Source organism: Herpailurus yagouaroundi, unplaced genomic scaffold (genome assembly GCF_014898765.1).
Source record: "Herpailurus yagouaroundi ecotype Mexico unplaced genomic scaffold, PumYag 163, whole genome shotgun sequence".
Lineage (NCBI taxonomy): Eukaryota > Metazoa > Chordata > Mammalia > Carnivora > Felidae > Herpailurus > Herpailurus yagouaroundi.
Genome location: NW_024412404.1, coordinates 14,691,815 through 14,703,172, shown reverse-complemented (window position 1 = coordinate 14,703,172; position 11,358 = coordinate 14,691,815). Strand labels below are relative to the sequence as shown.

Below are 11,358 nucleotides of genomic sequence, written 5' to 3'. Positions count from 1 at the left end.
CTCATTCTTCCTCTGATATTTGAGGGCAGATAAAAACTAAGGCTAACAATGCACAGAGACTAATTAAAGTCAAGTACTAAACGTTCATTATTCAGACTTCAAGACCAGACCTGAGCTCTGGTTGCTTACATACCACACCCATGTCCACACCCACAAGACCATATTCATAGGTGTATACAAAGACATACTTATTCAATGGTACATAAGACAATCATGCACAAACACATGTGTTGGTCCATATGTGGGCAAAACTAAGACGCTATTGTGTGCAGTGGTTAGGAAGTAGGTGTTGGTGACCTTAGTGTTAGTTCTCTTTGTGTAGCTGATTAGAGATTGGGATGATCAGGATTATCCAATTATCACAAAAGTAGAACATGCCATAAAGTTCCAGATGACACCAGAATGGGCTGAGGAATATATAAATCAAAGGTTACAGATTCCTGAAAGGATGGCATACCAAGTTAGAATCCAGAAGAAAGTGGGAGAAACAAGGTGCAGTTATAGTATGGCTGGTTCTGTGTGAGCATAGTCAGAAAAGATCTAAGGTTCATGAGGGCACTTCAGTGGTATTCAGAAAGCACTGTAATTAGGGGAAAAAACTGTGACAGCCCAATAGGAATGAGCAACAATGTTTTATTTAAAACATTTTTTTAAATTTTCATTTTTTATGAATATAATTTATTGTCAAATTGCCTTACATAGAACACCCAGTGTTCATCCCAACAAGTGCCCTCCTCAGTGCCCATCACCCATTTTCCCTCTCCCCCACCCCCCTAAATTTTTTAAATGTTTATTTTTGAGAGACTCTCTTAAGACAGAGCGTGAGTGGGGGAGGTGCAGAGAGGAAGAGGGAGACACAGAATCCAAAGCAGGCTCCAGGCTCTCAGCTGGGAGAGCCCAATGCGGGGCTTGAACTCATGAGCTGTGAGATCATGACCTGAGCTGAAGTCGGTGCTTAACCGACTGAGCCACCCAGGTGCCCCTATTTTTAAAAATTTTTAATTTTTATTTCAAGCATGTGGTTTCTTTAGATTCCCAGACTTAGTTACCTCTGTGTTCCACAAAATAAGAGATGAGGACCAGGAAGAATAAGAAGATGGCTTAATAGGATCTGGGAAAATAACTTCTGAGGAGAGCTGGCTGAATTCAGCCAACTCCATGAGCCAATGCTTTTATTAGGTTGCTAAACTTTGCACAGACTGATCTAATTTTCATGGACCTTGGGTCACATAACATTTACCTTGATCATTTTCCTTTACAACCTAAACAAATTTCAGAGGACTCATACTTCCTTTAAACTCGTACACAAAACTCTATTTCTGTATTCTACTTTTTCTTTTTTTAAAGATTTTATTTTTAAGTCATATTTACACCCAATGTGGGGCTCGAACTTGCAACCCTGAGATCAAGAGTCGTATGCTCCACCAACTGAGCCTGCCAGGTACCCCCTTTTATTTTCCAAAGATTTTTCTGTTTGTATTTTTTTCAAATACTTATTATTATTATTATTATTGTTTTTATTTATTTTTGAGAGAGAGAGAGAGAAAGTGAGCAGGGGAGGGGCAGAGAGAGAGGGAGAGAATCCCAAGTAGGCTCCATGCTGTCAGTGTGCAGCCTGATGTGGGGCTCGATTTCACAAATCGTGAGACCACGACCTGAGCCAAAATTAAGAGTCAGACGCTTAACCGACTGAGCCACTAAGGCATCCCCTGTGTGTATTCTTCTAAGGACAGTGTTGCCATAAGTTGGATTTCCCCCCCAAATAGATCCTGAGACAAAGATGTGGATGCAGGTAGATCCTGAGACAAAGATGTGGACCCAGAAGGTTGGAAGGTGATTCCAGAAATCCAAACAGTGTAAGGGAGTGAGAAGAACGCCAATAAAGGTGCTTTGGGCAACTGGAGTTGAGTCCCATTTGTTACTGAGAAAAATGCTTTTCAAAGTGTGGTCCTTGGACTGGCAGCATCACTGTTTCCTGGGAGATTGGTTAAAAATGCAAACTCAAGAATCTGTGTCTTACTCATCTCTTCAGGTGATTTGTATGTTAGTAAGTTTTGGGAAACACTACAGTGAACTCAGAATTGCCCCAGTGAGGGGATGAGGAACTGTAGTATTTAGCCACCAAATGCCATCTTTCTTTGGATGCAGATTGCTACTGGGAATTTTAACTCTGTGGCACTTCCAGGCAAAGAAATACACAGGTGTTTGAGGTAGGAAGGTATGGACCTGCACTATCTACCAAGGCTGTAGTAAGCTCTGGGGTGGGCTGAGGAAATATGGGTAGAGCACAGACAGGATCTGGATATGGGTTCACAATTTCCATCAGATTTTCATGCTTAAAACTCTGTGAGTCCTTCACCAAAGTTAAGGACTATATTCCTTTAACAAATGTTTATTGAGTGCCTACTGTATACCAGGTATTGTGTGAGACATCAGCTGTACAAAGACACATAACAACCTTCATGAGACATAGAGATTTCAGTTAACCATAAAATAATTATTAAGCGCCTACCCTTAAAGTTGGGGGAAAAAATTCCAAAAAATTACTTCCTGTTTTACTCTTCCTTGTTCACCAACTTTTGTTGTTGTTGTTCTGTTTTTAAGTCCAGTGCAGTAGTGAGAAGGAGGAAAAGAGAGTAAGTTCGATCTGTAACTGACTGTGAACAACCAATTAAAATAACTCACTACTTTCCAACCAACCTCCACTACGTTCTTTAAATCCATCTTCTGTTCCAGATGCTTCTCAGTCTGCATTTACAGTTGTCTGAGAGCATAGAGAAAGCCCTACAACTAAGTTTTGTGAGTCAGGAATTAAGGATGTGTCCACAGAGCTGCAAGCAACAAGTGCAAAGTTCAAGTCATACACCAATGCGGTCCCCTTCCGCATCCAAGGCCAAACACCTGTGCTTATGTTCAATTAAAAATACAAAACAAAACACACAAAAAAACCTTTCATTTCCTATTTTGGTCTGGCGAACTGATAGGGGTGGGGAACTCGTGAATAAACAAATTATTTCTGTGAAACCAAATACCGTGTGCAAACCAGTGTGAGAAGAACGGATGAAAATTTCCTGAAGGAAGGTTACGAGGAGATGGTAAGATCAAAATCTGGCTTGCTCGCTCCATCTCTAACTCCTCATGCATAAGGAAATGCCAGGAAAACGGAACTAAAGGCGTCACTGCTCTAACTTTGAGGTACTTGGAGCAAACAAGGCCACATCCCTAAAGCTATTCCAGTGTAGGGTTCGCCATACTAACTTCCCCCAGGTCAACCCGTTCCCCCCTGCAATAGTTTTCCGACTCCCTCGATACACATTCTTCTTTGCCCTCACCCACTACCAGACTTTTCCAGGCCGCCCCTAACGCCTGGCGGCCGCCATTTTACACACTACTATCGCGAGATATACTTAGCCTTCTCAAGCCCGACTCGTTCACTTTCTTGCTAGAGGTTCTTCTCGGCTGTTCTCGCCGTTAGCTGAGGAAAGTGTCGCGAGAGCTGGTTGCCTTGGCTCCCCGTAGCTATAGCAGCCGCGGCGGTTAAGGATGCGGCGGCAGGAACTGTGAGTGCGACACCCTCAGGGGGGCGGGGTCGGAGGTAACGGGGGTGCAGGGGGTAGCCCTGGTGGTGGGGGTAGGTCGGGAATAACGGGCCCAAGTGTGACGTGTTGGAGAGGACCCAAGTCCAGTGGGTAAAGGGACCTGGCGCAGGTCTGCACTAGGGCACTCGGAGGGCTAGAGCTGCCGTGAGGTCCAGTGGGAGGGACGGCGGTGTAGTAGGGTTCAAGGGGCAGGGGCCGGAGTGTGGAAGGGTGTGCGTTGGCAGAAGAGGGTTACGCGGACTCAGAACTGGATAAAGGGACCGGACTACATCGAGGAGTAAGTGGGAAGAAATGGGGTACCGCGAGGTGGAGGGTATATTGAATGGGAGCACAGAGGTTGGGCCCGGTTTGCTTTGCACTGGTGAGGACGGCGCCCCGGGGGGCGGGGGACTGTGTCGGACCCTTCGCGGCTCACGGGGTCCGCCGAAAGCTGGTCTAAGACTGCGCGCCAGGACCTGGGTCCTAAATGGCGTGGCGGCAATGGTGGCGTCCCGGACCTCCACCAACACTTGTCCCTTCCAAAGAAATCCGCCACGGACTGTAAGATGTAGAAGTAGGGTCCTGGTGAACTAGGATTAGTTGGAAAGGTTCTTTCTGCGGAGAGACTGTTGAGTGGGATAATGAATGATTGCTGCTGTAAAATAAAGTGTGGGGTGGGGACGGGAGAGAAATTCTTTAGGGAAAAAACCCCCTAAGATGTGCTTCCTCTGGAGCGTATTGAGTTGAAAGAAGGGGTGTGTGTGCTGAGATCACGTTTCTTCCCAGATTCATTCAAGTATAGAATTCCTTTACGGTGTACTTTTGAAATTATATATGCAGTGTAAAACCAGTTTAGCTGATACAGTGAAAGAATGTGCAGCACGACACTTAAGCCTTCCACGAATGTAATTTAAAAAGTAAGGAAAGTGTTTCTATTGCTGCAGCAGAAGGCTGAACACTAGGGATAGTTTTAGTTAACTTGAATATAAAACCTAGTGTTCCCAAAGTGCGCATATTCAGGTTATTTGCCTTTTAAGAAATGGATGAAGTTTTATTTTAGGAGATAGAACAAGTTTTGAATATCTGCTAATCTGGGAATAAAGTGAGTCTCCCAGGAGTTAAAATCAAGGAGAGGGCAAAATATTTAGTTTCTCAGTTTCAGAACTGTTTTGTGGAGATGAGGTTGGACCACTTTGCTCCTGAACTCTTATTTCTACTGAAAACAATGGCTTCAATTCAGGCATAAAAACAATTACAAACTATCTGATAATTTTTCTTACTGTCTTTTGTAGGTATAAATTTGTAGGGGATAACCTCTTTGATTATGTAACTGGATTTTTCCATTTGAGGTTCACAAATTCATTAATTAGAATAATGGCTTTTAAATCCTTCTGGCACTACCCTTGATGTGGTTAGTCATTGAACCTATTTATTTGATATGTGTTAGACTAAAAGTTTTAATTTGTAATATTAGTAGCTACACTTTAAAGCCTTTCTGAGGCAAGATACAGCTTTATGTGGTTGGGTTCAAATGATTTCTGCATGGATCCATTAAAGAGCTTTACTGAGTTCCTATTATGTGTGGAGTACTGTGTAAGGCATTGAGGGGAGGGGTGAGTAATTCATTCATTTATCCATTCAACAAACATTTACTGAGACCTATTTTGTATCATTACTAAGCTTTTAGGATACAAATAGGGGTAAGCTTTGCTCTCTGCCTTGCAATGCTCAGAACCCAGGTAGAGTGACAGAGAAACAAATAATTACAATGTAATAAGAACAATATAGGGGCAGGTGGGTGGTTCAGTCCGTTGAGTGTCTGACTCTTGATTTGGCTCAAGTCATGATCCCAGGATCATGGGATGGACCCCATGGCAGGCTCTGAGCTTGGAGCCTGCTTGAGATTCATTCTCTTTCTCTGCCCTGCACCCCCCCCCCCCGTAGTTGGGGGCTGGCTCTCTTTCTTAAAAAAAAAAAAAAAAAAGCACAGTATGTGCACACAAGCTCATGAAACAAGATTCTGGCCCTCAGGAGTTTTCCTAGTTGACAAGATTATAAAGGAAGAAATAATTTTAAAAATTACAAAATACTAAACAAATTCTAAACTATGCTGCATTAATAGAATACATATTAACGTTTCTCAGAAGAGATAAAAGTTACAATGACAAAATTCACAAGTCAGCTTGTGATTTAAGTCTTTTTTTGGTACTCTTAAATATCACTGTATGTTCTTAAGTCAATAATAAGCATAATAACTAAAATTTTTGACTGATTATTAATGTGCCAGATACATTATCTCATTTTATCTTCATAACATTCTGCTCTTCAGCTGGTCCTTAGTGCTTCAATTTTAAACAAAAAATTAAGGAAGTTGCTAAAGATCATAGAGCTAGTAAATGTCAGATTAGGGATTGGAGTTGGAAATATATGTGATTGGTAAAACCTAAGCAAGATTCCTTTCTTTTGCAGGGAGAGTACCTCGAGATTGGGGTGGGGCAGAGATTGAAGGTAGAATTGGCCAGAAGATCAGAATTCAACCTCTGTGTCTTTGTTCATATATTTTTTCTCCCTCAAATGTTTACACTACGTATGGGGACTAATTTGAATATTAACATGATGCTAAGTATGAGTTTATGTTGTTGAACAGAGAATTGAGTAAATTGCCATATTCATGTTGTATATAATTGTATAGGGAGCTATGTTTGGGAAAATAGTCATAACAAGCAATTGTTAACATTTGCAATCTTCTAGAAAGTGATCATTTTAATAATGGAAATGATTATATTCATATGCAGTATAGAGCAAATGTTATTACAACAGACTTTAAGAGATTTAAACATTTTATACTGCTTTTTTTGTATTAAGAAAAATATATACATGTCACATGTATTTATATATTTGCATTCAGACTTTTTTAAAGTATATTTATTTTGAGAGAGTGCATGCATGCACACACAACAGAGTGGGGAAGGGGCAGAGAGAGAGGGGGAGAGAGAGAGATTTCCAAGCAGAATCCACACTGTCAGTGCAAAGCCTGACACAGGGCTCGATCTCACAAATTGCGATATGACCTGAGCTGAAATCTGAAATCAAGAGTCAAATGCTCAACCCATGGAGCCACCCAGATGCCCCAAGGCAACAGGAACTTTTAAGTGACTTGCCAAAGTCACACTCCTGCAATGTCCCAGGTGTCCTGATTTCTAATTAAGTGTTTCTTCTACTGTACCACATTGCCAAATTATATTTAATAATCACTATGCATTGAGTTATAGATGCTCTCAGCTAATTTCAGGAAACCAGAGTTGTCAGGAGGCTATTGATAGATGAGAGTACAAACTGATGACTTGTTTCCCTTCTACTGTACTTATACTTCCTACTGATACTTAGGATAAATGCATAGTTCATTCAGAGGCTTCTTACATTTGGTTTATTATATTACTGTTTCATTTTTCTGTGTCTAGCTGCATTATTGACCCATTTTAATAAATGTTTATATGCCTTAAAAAAAGTGGAGGGGGGAGCCTCGGTGGCTCAGCTGGTTAAGCATCTGAGTTTGGCTCACATCATGATCTCAGGGCTCGTGAGGTTGAGCACCGCATTGGGCTCTCTGTCAGTGAGCCTGCTTTGGATCCTCTGGCTCCCTCTCTCTGCCCCTCCCCAACTAGTGCTTGCATGTTCCCTCTCTCTCAAAAATAAATAAACATTAAGAAAAAAGTGGAGGGTTACAACTATGTTGTAATACCTAATATTATTAAGAAATACATACACATTTGAAGGTGAGTCAGGTCAGGTTTTTCATTGAGTTGACTTTCTGCAGCAGTCCCTCATCTATAGGCTCCACAAACATGTGGGTGTGAATAAGATTCTGTTTTCTAACACCTTTTAACTAAGTGGGCTGGGTGCCCATATTTTTTATGTGAATTATTTTTTAGGCATTGAGACATTTTTCTAAGAAAGGTTTAGAGTAAGAGTGTAATGAGAGGAAGAGCCTTGAGGGCAGAGCATGGAACTTCTGCCCCAGAGGGTTGAAAACTGAAAGAGTAACCACGGATGTGTAAAGAGGATAATGGCCGAAAAGTGTTCTTTAACTCTGAATCTCCACAGGAGAGCCTGAAGATCTTTTCTTCTACTTTTATACACATACCTCTTGGAAAGGTTCTATCCATTTACACTCCTCCAGGGATGTGTGGGAAAAAGTATTAATTTCCCAGCACTTATATCAGCAATAGTAAATAGACATTGAACAAATTAAAAACAGTTTACATGATAGGTGAAAAGTGCTATCTCACTTTAAATTTCCATTTCTTTGCCTGTGAAATTGAACATTTTTCCATATTTATTTTTCTTTCTTGTCTTCAGTGTTTATGTCTTCTTCAAAAGACTTGAAAAAAAATTTTTAAAGATTTTATTTTTTTTTTTTTAATTTTTTTTTCAACGTTTATTTATTTTTGGAACAGAGAGAGACAGAGCATGAACGGGGGAGGGGCAGAGAGAGAGGGAGACACAGAATCAGAAGCAGGCTCCAGTCTCCGAGCCATCAGCCCAGAGCCTGACGCGGGGCTCGAACTCACGGACCGCAAGATCGTGACCTGGCTGAAGTCGAATGCTTAACCGACTGCGCCACCCAGGCACCCCTAAAGATTTTATTTTTTAAGTAATCACTACACCCAGCGTGGGGCTCAAACTCACAACCCCAAGATCAAGAATAGCATGCTCTTATGACTGAGCTAGCCAGATGCTCCAAGATTTTATTTGTTTATTAAATTTTTAAAAATTTTAATTTTATTTATTTATTTTATTTTTTAAATTTACATCCAAATTAGCATCTAGTGCAACAATGATTTCAGGAATAGATTCCTTAATGCCCTTTACCCATTTAGCCCATCCCCCCTCCCACAATCCCTCCAGTAACCCTCTGTTTGTTTTCCATATTTAAGAGTCTCTTATGCTTTGTCCCTCTCCCTGTTTTTATATGATTTTTGTTTCCCTTCCCTTATGTTCATCTTTTTTGTCTCTTAAAGTTCTCATATGAGTGAAGTCATATGATATTCATCTTTCTTTGACTAATTTCACTTAGCATAATAGCCTCCAGTTCCATCCACATAGTTGCAAATGGCAAGATTTCATTCTTTTTGATTGCCAAGTAATACTCCATTGTGTGTGTGTGTGTGTGTGTGTGTGTGTGTATATATATATATATATATATATATATATATATATATATATATACACACCACATCTTCTTTATCCATTCATGCATCGATGGACATTTGGGCTCTTTCCATACTTTGGCTATTGTTGATAGTGTTGCTATAAACATTGGGATGCAAATGTTCCTTCGAAACAGCACACCTGTATCCTTTGGATAAATACCTAGTAGTGTAATTGCTGGGTCATAGGGTAGTTCTATTTTTAGTTTTTTGAGGAACCTCCATACTGTTTTCTAGAGTGGCTGCACCAGCTTGCATTCCCCCCCCAATTTTTTTTAAATGTTTATTTTTGAGAGAGAAAGACGGGGGGGGGGCAGAAAGAGACAGAGACACAGAATCTGAAGCAGGCTTCAGACTGTGAGCTATCAGCACAGAGCTGACTTTGTCCAACTCACAAACTATGAGATCATGACCTGAGCCGAAGTTGGACGCTTAAGCGATTGAACCACCCAGGTGCCCCTATTTATTTTTAAATTAAAAACACTTTTTTAAAAGTTTATTTATTATGAGAGAGAGTGAGTGGGAGTAAGGGAGGGGCAGAGAGAGAGGGTGAGGAGAATCCCAAGCAGGATCCTTGCTGTCAGTACAGAGCCTGACACAAGGCTCACTTTCCTGAACTCTGAGATTATGACTTGAGCTGAAACCAAAAGTCAGATGGTTAACTGACTGAGCCACCCAGGTACCCTTGCAGCTCTTTCTCTTTTTTAAAACTTAGCTATGTGCCTATAAGATTTCTGTCAATATACACTTTTTAACAGCTGATTGTATTTCCTTTTGATTTTTTGTAATTTACTTAACCTTTTTTTTTTTTTTTATTGATGGACATTTAAGTTGTCCAAGATTTTTGCATTTACCAACCAAAATGAACATCCCTTATTCTTTCTCTTGGATTGATGTTCTAGAATACCTGTAGAGTAGTGGCTATAATTATTGCTTGAAAGGTATGTATATTTTCAAAGATACTGCCAATCTGCCTTTCATAGAGTCTGTGTACTATTATGCATTCCACTAGCAGATTATGAAAGTGCCTATATCCTTACATACTTGCCAACACTTGGTATTATCAATCTTGTACATTTTTACTAATATGATGGGTAGAAAATTTGCAGTTCTCAGGTTACTTGTGAGTTTGAGCATATTTTAATTTCTTTATTGACTATATTTCTTTCTGTGAAACTGTTTATTCTATCCTTTGACTTTTTAAATTTTGTTATTTTTTTTTAAGTTTATTTATTTATTTTGAGAGACAGAGTGTGAGTGGGGTGGGGGCATAGAGAGAGGGAGAGAGAGAATCCTAAGCAGGCTCCATGCTGTCCGTGCAGAGCCTGATGCAGGCCATGATCCCATGAACTGTGAGATCATGAACAGAGCCAAAATTGACTGAGGCTTAACCCACTGGAACCACCCAGGCGCCCCTGACTTTTTTTTAAAACTTTTTCTTTTACCTTTTGATTAACAAGAACTCTTTATATGTATGTGGAAGCATACACTTTTTAAAAAAAGTCATTTATATTTACATTTATATATAGAGAGAGCACATAGTTTCTCTAATGTGTTGTGTTATCTGTGGTATCTATTGATATAATAAAATGTTTTTTAATGTTTGTTTATTTATTTACCATTTATTTATTTTTGAGAGAGAGACACACACACACACAGATTGTGAGCAGGAGAGGGGCAGAGAGAGAGGGAGACACAGAATCTGAAGCAGGCTTCAGGCTCTGAGCTGTCAGCACAGAACCCAGTGCAGGGCTTGAACTCACAAACTGCAAGATCACAACCTGAGCTAAAGATGGAGGCTTAACTGACTGAGCCACCCAGGTGCCCCTATTTATTTATTTTTGAGAGGGAGACAGCATGCATGTGTGCAAAGGCGGGTAAGGGTAGAGATAGAAAATCCCAAGCAGGCTTCATGCTGTCAGTGCAGAGCCTGACACAGGACTTGATCTCATGAACTGTGAGATCATGACCCCAACAAAGAGAAAGAGTTGGATACTTAACTGACTGAGCCACCCAGGCTCCCTGATATACTAAAATTTTTATGCTCACAGGGTGTTTGGGTGGCTATCTTTTTCTTTTTTAAAAAAGATTTTTTTTAATTTTAAAAATATTTGTTTATTTAAATTCAAGTTAGTTAACATACTGTGTACTATTGGTTTCAGGAGTAAAACCCAATGATTCATCACTTACCCAGTGCTCATCCCAACAAGTGCCCTCCTTAATGCCCATCAATCATTAGCTCACCCTCTCACTCACCTCCCTTCCAGCAATCCTCAGTTTGTTCTGTCTTTAAAAGTCTCTTATGGTTTGCCTCCCTCCCTCTTTTTATCTTATTTTTCCTTCTCTTCCCCTATGTTCATCTTTGGTGTTTTCTTAAATTCTACATATGAATGAAATCATACGATATTTGTCTTTCTTTGACTGACTTATTTCTCTTAGCATAATATACTCTGGTTCCATCCACATTGTTGCAAATGGCAAGATTTCATTCTTTTTGATTGCCAAGTCAAGTAGTATTCCGTTGTGTGTGTGTGTGTGTGTGTGTGTGTGTGTGTGTGTGTATCTCACAT

At 40.3% G+C, this 11,358-nt stretch overlaps 1 protein-coding gene across 3 annotated transcripts in view; it reads left to right on the top strand.

Annotated features, from left to right (window-relative positions):
- Positions 1 to 3,329: 3,329 nt before the first annotated feature.
- The window catches only part of USP54 (ubiquitin specific peptidase 54), a 137,841-nt gene continuing 129,812 nt past the window's right edge, over positions 3,330 to 11,358 (top strand). Inside the window, exon 1 of one of the 3 annotated variants that reach the window (XM_040485390.1) lies at positions 3,330 to 3,560. The gene's annotated coding sequence lies outside the window, so the exon portion shown is untranslated. Of the gene's footprint in view, positions 3,561 to 3,689; positions 3,709 to 3,754; positions 3,877 to 11,358 lie in introns of those variants that run through there. The other 2 variants (XM_040485391.1, XM_040485388.1) reach the window with 2 other exon arrangements.